The following is a 13498-nucleotide window of genomic DNA, read 5'->3' as shown; positions in this document are numbered from 1 at the left end:
ACTCCATGATCTAGTCATACTGAATTATTTACCCTTCCCCTAACGTGATCATGCACACACCAAAAGGCAGGTATTTTTACCACTCCGTCACAGGTAAAGAACGTGAAGTTCAATGCGGGTAAATGACTTGCCCAAGCTCACGCACATACGAAGTGGTGAAGCTGGGAAACGGATCTTTTGACACTTGCAGTGATCCTGCCCGTCTCTATAGGAGGCAAGTAGTCCTGGCTCTGCAGCCCCTTTGGGAAGAGCATTCTTGGTTGCTCAAATGATATAATGCAAGTAGCCAGACCCAGCTTCCTGACTGTTCACTTTTAACTTGCTGCTCTGCATGAGACAAACACAAGCATTTGACTTGTATTTTACAGTGGAACCAAGCATGTCAAACTCACAGCCCACCAGCCGCATGCCTCGTTTATTTGGCCCGTGTTAGCCTTTGAATTTGACATGCATGCTGTACACATTTATAAAATACAAAGAGGCAAGGAATTAATGGTTTTGTTTCCGTTTCAAACCATACTAAGTATTTAACTTCTGTTATGTCAAAGGCAGATCAGTCTAAGAGCTTGACAAGGTAATTTGAGGGAACGTTACAAATGATGCCTTTGAAATTACTGTTGTGGCTTTGGGTTTTTCCCCTGTTGTTTCTAACAACCTACTATTTTACAGGGGTGAATAAAAAGTTGTTTTCGCTTAGGAAATTGCTGGTATTACAGGAATGAGTTTGTGGGTTAGCAACTATTTTAAAGGTGAAGACACTTTTTTTGGAAATGAGACTTAATACCTGGCAACTGCTATAGTGGTCCTAGAAGCCTGGAAAAGATGTCAACCAATGCCAAGCAAAGCAGAACTACCTGAGGTGCCTTGTCAGTGGTGAAGGAAGGAATGGAAAAACCTTAGGGAGGTGGGTGAGCTAGAATGAATATTTTTTGTGCAGCCAGAAGACCCGCCAGGGGATTACATTCCATGAGAGGGTCCAGAGGATACATCATTCACCAAAGCTCAGTGGTGGCTCCTCTGCAGCCGGGCTGACCATAAGAGAGGCAGTCCCAGACTGGGCTCATTATGCCATTATAGTCTCCAAAGTTATAAAGGCCTGGGGGTAGCACTGGACCCCCAGAAGCCAGCAGGCCACAATTACTATGACTAGGATGGTCAGAGGGGCATCCAGTGGGGCTTGGCCCACGAGGAGCTATAGACCTGCTTCACGGAGAATGATACACCTATGATCAAAAAATAGGAGAGCCACCAAGCATGCTACTTGGCATCTATAGTCAAAAAAAGTAAGAAGACTGAGGGCAGTTATCCCCAATAAAACGTCACAATCCCCTGTGGATTTCTAAGACCTGAGCAGACTTTCAGATTTGGAATCATTGATTAAAGAAGAGTCCAGGTTCCTAGGAAGAAGGACCCCAGAAGGCCACAAAAGTATATACTCCAATGATTCTCCCACTCTGTCCCAAAGAGACGCAGGGCCATTTAGTTGGGTGATATATACTGAGGAAAGGTGAACACCCAAGTATTTTGAGTACTACTTGACAAAGCGTCTTAATTGATGTTATAACTGAGACCTTACATGTCATCATGGTTCCTCTTTAAGGTGGGGATGTAGGAGTGAAATTAATAAAGTCCTGACAGTCTGCAATAAAGTTCAGCCCACAGAGTCCCAGTCATCCTTTCTCCAGATCCCAAATGTATGATTAAAATGGATGTAATTAGCAGTTTTATATTTCTTATATTTTCTTTTCAATATTAACAAGTATTTTCATATGAAGTTTTATTTAATTCTCAATTTTTCTATATATATGCTTTTTAAAGAATTTTGGATTTTATTTTTATATCAGCACATCTATATGTTTTTACTTTTTTCCCCATTGTGAATTATGTATTGCATTACGGATATACTGTCTACTGTATTTTAAGTTGTTGACTTAATTTTTCAAAGAGAAATAACTGTGGCCCTGACCGGTTTGGTTCAGTGGATAGAGTGTTGGCCTGAGGACTGAAGGGTTCTGGGTTCGATTCTGGTCAAGGGCATGTACCTTGGTTGCGGGCACATCCCCAGTAGAGGGTGTGCAGGAGGCAGCTAATCGATGTCTCTCTCTCATCGATGTTTCTAACTCTCTATCCCTCTCCCTTCCTCTCTGTAAAAAAAAATAAATCAATCAATAAAATATATTTAAAAAAAACAAAGAGAAATAACTGTGATTATAAGTACTTTATGTAGTTAGTAATGTTTTAAGACCTGACATTTCAGTAAAGCAACATACACTTTATAGGTTTACTACAATGTCAGTCCCAATATTAATATTTAGGAACCATTAACAAAGAAATGAAAAAAAAGAAAAACCCTACCAATTTTTAAAATCTTCACTTAAAATATTAATGAAATACATGTAAAGACTTATTTTTTCCAAGTCACTCTTCTGTACATATTAGAATACTAGAGGCCCGGTGCATGAATTCAATTCTCAATTTTTCTATATATATGCTTTGTCCTGTGTCCTCTCGCAATCCTGGGCCCCTTGGAGGATGTCGGGTAGCTGGTTTTGGCCCAATCCCCGTAGGCCCAATCTAAACAGGAGGGAGCCCGATCCTGTGCATGGTGCATCTGTCCCCTGGTGGTCAGTGCTTAGGCTTTCATAGATAGATAGATAGATAGATAGATAGATAGATAGATAGATAGATAGATAGATAGATAGATTGATTCAAGTAAATTTTTAAAATTGCCTTTGTTAAGTAAATTACATGCTAAGTATGCTAGGACATGAGAATTTACATTTGCAGTAACTGCCTCCTCAGATATCTACTAACCTCTCCTTTTCCAAAATGTACTTCTATGTTGCCAAACTTGAGTTTTTATTTTACAGGACGGATCCTATTTCTCGAATAGGCAGGGAAGATGTCTTTATCTGTTCCAGATGCTCACTGCACCCCTGTATGGCCACTGGCCAAGTAAAGCACAATGTCACATAAGAACTTAGAGCAATAAACTGAACGAGAAACAACGTCATGGTCATTACTAGTGTAAATACTAAGAAAGAAGCCTTATTCACAGATGTGTATTATTTCCTGGATCCAGAATTTGTACTGGGAAGTATTTTGTTAAAGTTATTTTTCCTTGAAATAGGACAAGTCAATCTTGTTTGCTTCCCCTAAATGGTGGAATCTTTATTGAGAGGATTTATGAATTAAGTTACTTCATTAAGTATTTCTTTTATGACTGTACATACTGTCATTTTTTTCTGAATTTTCCCAAGACCCAAACTGGAATATTAATATGCTAATACAGCCTGACTGGGTGGCTCAGTTGGTTGGAGTGTCGTCCCGTACACCAAAATGTTGCAGGTTGTGGGTTTGATTCCGGTCATTTTAAAATCACAGGCTATTTGCTGAATGTCAAGATTTGGAACACCATAGAAATGTTATTTCATGTTAGTTATATTTTGTTCACTGTCATAAATTTTTACATTGATCAATATTTTATATTTTTCAAAACCAATGTTTTCCTATTCTCTTTCTGTTTCCACTGGTTGCATACAGATGATGCAAAACCATAGGGGTTGGTGAGTCCCATGATGGAAGAAGCCTGGGCTTCTTAAATCACAGCTTGGAGGTAGGTCACCCGGTCACCTTCTGTGCGGGGAGAATGTAAGAGAAATGAAGGTCTATATTGTGAAGACTGACATTTTTGATCTATTTGAAACTTTAACTAGAATGATTCTTAATAATATAGTTAGTTCAAACTTTCAACACTTATTTTTATATGATTTTGAAGTATTGGTTTTCATGTGGATTTGATACTTGGATTTTATGGCCATCGTAACTGAGAAAGATACTCCACAAAATTATATGTAAATCCAAAGGGAGGAAGTGCATCATTGTTTGCACTTCCTGGATTTTAATAATTACTCTTCAGTGCCATTTTTCTGCTGCAAAAGTTTTGTTGTTGAAATTTAGCTAGTAATTATGTCAATCGGTTGTTCTTGAAAACTAACAGGAAAGGTGTTCACTTTATATTTTAACAATAGAATTAATATTTATTGAAACTATTCATTTGGAGTCTTTTTAGTGGTTAGAAAACTCTGTTTCCAAATTTTTAAGTCTATATTCACAAATATTTTTATAGGTAGCACATACATACAGTCCCCAACTTACAATGGTTCAACTTAGGATTTTTTGACTTTACTAAAAAAAGTGCAAAAGTGATATGCATTTAGTAGAAACTCCACTTCACATTTTGAATATTGGTCTTTTCCTGGGCAAGCAATAGGCAGTACATTCTCTCTCGTGATTCTGGGACCAGCAGCGGGCGGCAGCTCCCAACCAGGCTTGTGATCATGAGGGTGAACAATGGTTACTCCACAGTGCATTGCGTTGCCAGCATTTTTTTGGATATTGTGTTCTGAGCACATTTAAGGCAGGCGAGGATAAGCTGTGATGTTCGGTAAGTTAGGTGTATTAAATGCATTTTTTACTTACAGTATTTTTAACTTATGATAGTTTATCCAGGTATAACCCCCATTGTCAGTCAAGGACTATCACTATATTGTTTCAGCAATTAATATAATGGGGATTTATTTCCAGGTAGCCATTTTCAAAATTGTCTTTCTATGACACAGATTTATTTTTAAAAGTAATAACATTTTATACATTTTTAAAAGTCACTTTAATCTTTAGAGAGCAATTAAATGCATTAATTTTTTAAAGTTTATATTGGGTAGCATAATAATTTCTAATAGTAACAATAACTTATAGAAAATGTCTACAAATTTTGAATTTCATTTTTTTCTTTTTTTGGTTAATCCTCATCCGAGGATATTTTTCCATTGATTTTTAGCGAGAGTGGAAGAGAGAGGGAAAGTCAGAGGATAACATCGATGTGAGAGAAACACACCGATCGGTTGCCTCCTGCACAAGCCCTGATCAGGGCCTGGGCCGGGGAGCAGCCTGCAACCAAGGTACGTGCCCCTGACAGGAATCGAACCCAGGACCCTTCGGTCACAGGCCGACGCTGTACCTACTGAGCCAAACTGGCTAGGGCAGAATTTCATTTTTTATAAAAGAAAAAAGTAGTTCTTTAAGTTGAATAACTTTTTAGTGCTTTGCCATTAAATAAGTAAATTGTGTGTTTAAAATATTTAGTGATCACTCCATGTTTCATTACAAAATGTTATAAATATTCTACCATGTTTTAAAGACCATATTTTGTAATTTAGCTATACATCTATAGATACAGATGTTGTCTTGTAGGACTTTGTATATTCCTGGTTTCAGCTTCTTTGCTACAATGAATAATTCAGTGAATATTATGAAAGGTTCTTGCTCTGTACCTTATCCTGATATTTTTTAATCTAATCAAAACAACTTTTCCATTAGTGGTTACACTTATACATCTTTTCCACAAAATACAATTTTTATTAATAATATATTCACTTTGTATATCTTCTCTGCTACCTCTTTCCTTTAGTGATCCACACAAAAAAAAGTGGTATTTCTTGCATTTCATAATTGCTTTGCTGGCTATTGAATAAAACTGCTATAACAGCCCTGACCGGTTTGGCTCAGTGGATAGAGCGTCGGCCTGCAGACTTAAGGGTTCTGGGTTCGATTCCGGTCAAGGGCATGTGCCTTGGTTGCGGGCACATACCCAGTGGGGAGTGTGCAGGAGGCAGCTGATCGATGTTTCTCATCGATATTTCTGACTCTCTATCCTTCTATTAGTTAGATGCTACATGTATCCATTCAAATGTAATAATTAATATGCAATACTGAGCAGTACCTTGTTTAGCTTCATTTCTCTCTTCAAACATAGGCCAGGTTACAGAAAAGGAACTTGAATTATAGCACTATGCCCTCAACATGAAACTATAAAATGACAAAAACAATTGGGGGGGAAAAGGCATTATAAACAAGAATCCTTTCATAATAGAATTCAAAGCATATTTGGTTATTGACATTTTTCTAAAGTAGGGTGGCATCTGAGCAGTTTTGCTTCCTGTCAACACTGTTGCATGTAACATCACCAAGCCCAGCCTTTGGAAAATGATGTCGAGCAGCTAGACTGAAATTTCAAGGCGTCTGCCAAGACTCTCTGGCATTTGGGATTTGGCAGAACGTTGCAAAATAAATTTTCTTAGACAATTCTGGTCTTTGCCGCATACCCAAATGTCTGAGAAGTGATTCCAAACGTTCCTCTGATCACATTTTCCTTCACATCTCTTGCTTTTGTTACTTTTTATCTGCCTGGGTTGAGATAGCAAGTCACACCCACTTGGGATGAAATCTGAGGCCATGCTTCTTTACCCTGTTTCACGCAACGCTTCCAAATTCCCTTCAAAAAGCTACTGTGATTAAAATTAATACTTTTAAAGGTAAACATACCAAATTCGGGTCATTATTTTAAAGACTTTTTTAATAGCAGTTTTAATATCATAGGAAAATGGAGAGTAAGGTACAGAGATGTCCCATATACTCCCTCCCTTCACACATAAACAGTCTCTCCCAGTATCGACATCCCCCACCAGATGGTTACATGTGTTACAACTGATGAACTTACATTGACATATCATCACCCAAAGTCCATAGTTTACATTAGGGTTAACTCTTGGTGTTTTATAGGGTTAACTATAGGGTTAACCATAGGGTTCACTAGGGTTAACTCTTGGATATAGACAAATGTATAATGACATCTAAGCAGCAATGTAGTATAACAGAGTAATTTCATTGCCCTGAAAATCCTCTGTGTTCTGTTGATTCATCCCTTCCTCTTTCTTAATGCCTGGCAATCACTGATCTTTTCTCTGTCTTCATAGACTTGAAACCGACTTTTGTGAAATGTCATATAGTTGGAATCATATAGTATATAGCCTTTCAGATTAATTGTATGAATTGCCAATTAATAATAAGGCTTCACTTAGTAATATACATTGAAGTTTCCTCTTTGTCTTTTTATGGTTTGATAATTCATTTCTTTTTAGTGCTGAATAATATTCCACTGTACCAGTTTGTTTATTAATTCACCTACTGAAGAACATCTTGGTTGCTTCCAAGTTTTGGCAATTACAAATAAAGCTTCCATAAATATCCACGTGTAGGTTTTTGTATGGATGTCAGTTTTCAACTCCTTTGGTTGACCGTCAGGGCCACGATGGCTGGATTGCGTGGTAAGCGTGTTTCGTTCTGTAAGAAACTGCCAACTGCCTTCCAAAGTGGCTGCGCCATTTAGCATTCCCACCAGCAATGGGAGCTCACATCTCCTCCAGCATCTGGTCTTGTTAGTGTTTGTTCATTCTAATAGGTGGGTAGTGGTATCTTATTGTTGTTTTCATTTGCGTTTGCCTGATTACATAAGACTCGGAGCATCGTTTCATGTATCTATCAGCGATCTGTATGTCTTCTCTAGTGAGGTGTCTATTAAAGTCGTTGGCCCATTTTCTAAGTGAGTGAACCTCACAAGTGTTTCTTAGTTGTCCTCTCATCCCTTTAGGTGGGACAGGATGGCAGCACTGACTACTAGGAACTTCCCTTTCTGTCAGGTCAGAGAGGTTCCAATAAAACCCAACAGGTAGGCTCTGGTTAGAGTTTCTCCCGAGGGTCGGCCTTGCTAAGAAGAACAGAGTGCTCTGGCATATTGCAAAAATGGCTCCTTACCCTCTTCCTAGTGCAGTGAAGGGAACCCCCTACCACAACCCTGACAATATCTACTGTGAGAACCTGGTAGAACTCCTAGAGGTAAAACTCACAGAAGTGTGGGGCTCCTAATGACCGGGTCCCCTTGAAGTTTTTAACTATCAAACTTGTCTACTCTGGGCCTCCAGCAACTCATCCGTTACAGTTTAACACTTCCTACCCTGGCCTGGGTCCCCGTGAAGATTTCAGTTCCCGACTTTATGCTCTAGGAAGTTGCAATTCTCTGATTTTGCTTGTTGGTCTCTAATTTGGGGGGCAGCTCTTTGTCCTATGACCTTACTTCTCTTACAGATCTAAGACATATTATTTATTGTGCAGTTTGTTCAGTAACTTTTTACTTGTTGTTATGAGAAAATGGTGACTTCCAAGCTCCTTGCACGTGGAAGCAGAAACTGGAATTCCTGGGTCATTTGTCAGATTTGTAATATTCTATGCAGCAGACTTTCCTCTGGTTCCAACACAGTCACACTGTTCGAGTAGGCAGAGAGAAAGATATGAGTTGGGAGAGGCTGGAGAGGCAGCTGGGGCTTGGAGGAAGTAAGTGTTAGACGTGACAAACTGAAAATAGACAATGGAGGCATCAGGCTCTATGCAGGCAAGAAAGATTCAGAGCCTCCGGGATGTGATCTGATGGCATAATACCTAGATGAAGGAGCCTTATAAATTAAAGGCACTTTTTTTCTTTAGAAATAAGGAAGGGGGAGACTTACTGAGGAGCACTCCAGTCTAGGATATAAATGTCCCAAACCCCACCCAAGCGGGGCACTCGGTTTGGCCAGCTGAGTTGCCTGCTCAGATCCTATCTGAGTATATTTCTTTTCTACAAAGAAATCCTCACTTGTTTTTGCTGACATTTGTAGTCTATTGTATGAATTCATTCCTACAAGCGAGACAAGAACTGGGGTCACAGAGTACTGTCTCTAGACAGAGACCCCCTTGACCACCGCTGACAAGACCATTGTGGGACCCATCACTCGCAGAAGGATGTGTTGACCCCTCCCCCCGACTTTCTCTTTCCTCTTCTTTTATTAAAGCAAGATAACCATTTCCTCCTAATCTTTGAAATAATCATTATTCACATCTGTAAATATTGTTTATACTATATTTAGGCAATGCAGAGAGAAAATAATTTTGTGGAATAGGGTTTTCTCCTTCATATTGCATTACATGGTATTTGCTAGGCTCACAGCACTTTGTAACTCACAATAAAATCCAGTGTCTCTCTCACATTGATGTTTCTCTCTCTGTGTCTCCCCCTCCCTCCCTTCTACTCTTTCTAAAAATCAGTGGAAAAAATATCCTCAAGTGAGGATTAACAAAAACAAAAAAAGAAACAAAAAAGTTATACATTAAAAAAAAGACTAAAAGCTTGACTTAAAAGCTATTTTTAAATATAAGATGGTATTATATCATAAATATGTGCATCATTACAAATTTGAAAGAAGCCAGACAAAAGAAACACAAGTTATAAAAGTGAAAATATGTAAGAAGGCAGATTTTATGTAGCTTTCCTAAGAACTCTATGGGATTTACCATAAAGTCAAATGGCAGTAAGTGTCTATCACTGTCCCCATTTGATAGAAATCCGAGTAGGGAAAATAATTCTTTACATTAGGTGGTAAACAAGTCTTTGATTTACAAACTATGCATGATCAGAGAAAGAAAAGATCTCTTCTTTTGATAGAAAATAACATTCTTTGCCAAAATCCTGACAGTGAATGCCAAGAACTAGATGAGTCAAACATTTGCTGGCAAAAATAAATGCAAAAGTTTCAAAATTTATCACATTTATGAAAAATGCTTGTGATATGTCTTTACTGTTTGTGATCCCTAGGTGCGTGACTGTATTATTGAAGCCGAGAGTTACACAGTGACCCTGAAATATAAAGCGAGATCTAAAAGCAGGGAAGCATGCTCGTCTCAATAGTTCAGCCGGGATTCATAGTGGGACATGTTGCTTGCATGGGATAGCGCCCCACCCTGCTTGGTAACCAACATATACAGGCTTACTGGCAAGAAATCACCTTCTCAGGAGACAGAAACTGACCTCCATTCTCTGTGAATAAGCAGCTTAAAAAGTGTACTTGCATTACAATAGAAGGCTCATTTGCTGACTTTTACCCTTGTATCACTTTCCTCTTCCATGTTCTTGGACTTTTGCATTAGTATACTACTGCCTCAAAGTCCTCCCAACTATGGAATCAATCCTTTGTCGAAACACCTTCTCACAGTAATATGCAACATGCAAACCAGAACTAAAGCAGAGGAGCTCTGTGCTGAAGATACAGAAAACACCCCATGTCATAGCCACAAAAAGTCCCAGCTGGCGTTTACTTGGCTGTTATATGTGAAGTGATGGAAAGGCAATCCGCTGGGAAAATAAGATTCTATTTCCCCTGTATTCCTCACCTTTGGATGCATATTAGCATGCATGATGAGAGAGTGGGTGAGGATTCACTTCCACAACAAGCTTCTAGAATGCTAGAATCAAGACACTATGGGGGATACAAAGTATGTTTCTCACTCATGGTGTGCTCCAACACTGTTGGATTTTTTTTAAATTGTCATTTCATTATATATTGACTTTAATATTCTAATTAATTAGATGATTCAAATATCACATCTATGCATTTTAGAATTAAACATTTCAAAAAATAACTTGGAAAATTAACTCAATTTCTCAGTCTTCTATTTTTCCCCCTAAACATTATTTAATTCACTGTTGGATTTTGATTTTAGACAAATTGGATTTTTTTTCTAAATACTATTAAGCAGGTTCAAAAAGTATTTTTATTCATGTTTTATAATATTCCAGCAAACTGAAGCAAAGAGTATATTTTAAAGTCACACAAAGTGAATGTTTTGAAATAGTGGCATGGGTCAAGGTGATAAACCAGTTACATTTGGACTCACATCTTACCAATCTAAGCCACCTCTAAGTTGAAATAAAAACAAATACATGGAAATGACGTTTTCTTTTATATCTTGAAATTTAAAATGTGGGCAGACTCAAGTGAAAGATTCTGGACAGTATAACAAACAGGTTGAAAATTGCAGCTATTTTCTCTCTGATTCTCCCTTCCTAATTTGTTACTAAAAATGAACTCTATGTATGTCTGTTGTCTTTTCTTCATTGAACATGGATACTTTCTGATAAGGCCGTTGAGAATTGCCATGTTTGAAAATCTATCACCAACTAAGCGTATAATCCAAAACCCCTAAATTACTTGATCCCTGGAAATCTATGCACTCTTGGGACTACATTCCCTAACACTTGCTTTAAGAAACAGGAATATAGTATAATAAACTTAAATAATCTATATATATATAAAAGTCTAAGCGACTGACCGACTGTTCAACCATTTAACCATTCGACCATTTGACTGGTAGCTATGATGTGCACTGACCACCAGGGTATAGACGCTCAATGCACAGGCATGGAAACATGGAAGAGAATGATGAATCTCAGAGGGAAGGCGGGAGGGAGAGGGTGGGAAGCAATTAACCAAAGATCTTATATGCACACTCGAGGCCTGGTGCACAGATTCGTGCACTGGTGGGGTCCCTCAGCCTGGCCTGCGAGGATCAGTCCAAAACCGACAATCCAACATCCCCTGAGGGGTCTCGGATTGTGAGAGGATGCAGGCCAGGCCGAGTGACCCCACCGGTGCACAAATCCATTCACCGGGCCACTAGTACAACATAAAAACAGTAAACGTAGCATTTTTAATTTTGTCAAAATGAAGGACTTTTTAAAATTTTTCAATAATAATGCTTAGACACTTATAGATTACATTGTAGCAATGCAGTTCTATTAAAATGTGTTGTTTTTATTATTTTAGAGAGAGAATTATATTCCACTTTGAAAATTACTGCATGTGTTACTACTTAAGGACAATATGTAATTAATCTAAAATAATGAAAGACGTTAAAATAGTAATGCTTCATTAACTGTCCCTAAGCATATTTAAAATATCACAAAGTGGTATGGTCAGCTTAGCGGTAATTATTTTCAATTCCAAACACTGTACCTTTATAAAAACTCTTGGGATTCAACGTAACCTGCGACAGCCTGAGGAATGCTCTGCTCCACCTGTAATTAAAGAACAAGCACCTTGGGGACGCTGAAGGGAAGACGGACATTGTAGGCACCAATTGACTTAAAGTATGTCTTCCCTTCTCTGTTTTGGCACCTTGTGAATATTTTTGTGTGTATTTAACTTGTATTGATATCCTTATCTCCTTAAAAATATAACATCAACACAGTTCAAATAACCCTATTATATTCGTGGCTTTTAAGAATCTTTTCTAGGTAAAAACAAAACAAAAAACTATCTAAAGTGCAGTGACTCTGAGTTGCCCATGGGAACGGAGTTGGCTAAGGCAAGCCAGAACTGGAACTCATTTACCGTGAGGCTTGGTCGGGTACCCTGAGCTCTACTAGTATAAAAATAATTAGGAATTTAAACACTGCCACTGTCAGTGATATACAGTGTTTCCAGAAGCTTCCATGCTCTGTTTAAAGTTCCACTAAGCATATCATTGCTTGTCAGCTGTTGGAACATACGTAGCTAAGATGACACATGATTGCTTGTGCAGGAAGACAGGCAGTGCATCTTAAAGGAGAACCAGAAGCCCCATCAATTATTACAGCCTCTGAATACTCAGCAGTCAGCCTGCAGGAGCTTATGGGGCCACACAGAGTGGTTAAGAATTGAGTTTAAGTCTCAGGAGCTGAAAACAAGCATGCAAAGGGCACAGGAGGAAACCAACACTTGGGTCACTGCTTAATCTTACCATGAACAGGATATAGAGAAGGGGAGAAAGGTGAACTTTTCCTAGAGGTATTTTTCTTCAGAAGCAACAAATCTGAAACGAACAAACAACAAACACACAGTGGAATATCAATTATTAGTAATCCAGCAGTTCATAGAGGATGAAGAGAAAATGTGTGAAAATCCACTAACCTTAGGGTAAGAGCTATTGAATTACTACCAATAATCTATAGACAGGCTGATACTTCTACATTATTTTTTCGTTCTTAAGGCCAATAGAATGCTAATTTGTCTTAATTCCTTTTCTTTGTTGTATAAACTTAGAGGTCAATACAAAAGGACAAATGTGCATAAGTTCATCTGCAAAAGGCCAAGATTTTATATTCATGTTTTTTATTACTAGTGCACAGGGTTTTATACCTACCAGCCTAATTGAACTGTTCTGGATTTTTAAAAAATGGTAATAAGCACCATTGTCTTTATCCTAAAACCCTTCTCTCATTCTAGCAATTTCAATCTTCAATGGATCCATCTATAACCCCTTGACCTTCTCTAGCCAGCCATCTTCATTACCTTCCACTTAACCACAGTTTGGTGGACAAACTCGGGGTTTAGTCATTATCAGAGTTCTCAATCCTTTGAAATCTTCAACAGTAAAAGTTCATTCTCTCATTACAGGCCAGACACAGCCAACTGCTTATTTCTTCCCTCTCCATCTGCTCACTCACACCACTAATCTTCTTAACACTTTTTCTTTCAATAAACCATTAACCAGTTCTGCTGGTCTGACTTTACCCCCCAGCTAACTTGAATCATAATGGCAGTGACGTGAATATTTATTTTCCATCACCTCATTTTCCTTTCTCAGTTTTCATTCGGCCCCACCTATTTTGCCAATTTCTTATCAAAACTAAAACATAACTTATTTTACCTATACTTGGCTTTCCATTGTTGTGAATTACCTGTGTATACTCTTTAACCATTGACCTATTACGGGATTTTGTCTCTCTGATCTGGATGCTAATACTTAT

The 13498-nt window shown here is 38.2% G+C and overlaps 1 long non-coding RNA gene across 1 annotated transcript; it reads right to left on the bottom strand.

The window, feature by feature from the left end:
* Positions 1–2820: 2820 nt before the first annotated feature.
* LOC118670500 lies at positions 2821–12521 on the bottom strand. The gene is made up of 3 exons (XR_004972356.1): positions 12490–12521; positions 11724–11785; positions 2821–2947 (listed from the first exon to the last, which is right to left on the bottom strand). It is a non-coding gene; the product is annotated as an uncharacterized LOC118670500 (long non-coding RNA).
* Between the last annotated feature and the right edge of the window lie 977 nt (positions 12522–13498).

This window comes from Myotis myotis, unplaced genomic scaffold (assembly GCF_014108235.1).
Source record: "Myotis myotis isolate mMyoMyo1 unplaced genomic scaffold, mMyoMyo1.p scaffold_m19_p_16, whole genome shotgun sequence".
Classification (NCBI taxonomy): Eukaryota; Metazoa; Chordata; class Mammalia; order Chiroptera; family Vespertilionidae; genus Myotis; species Myotis myotis.
This window is presented reverse-complemented; position numbering and strand designations above follow the sequence as displayed.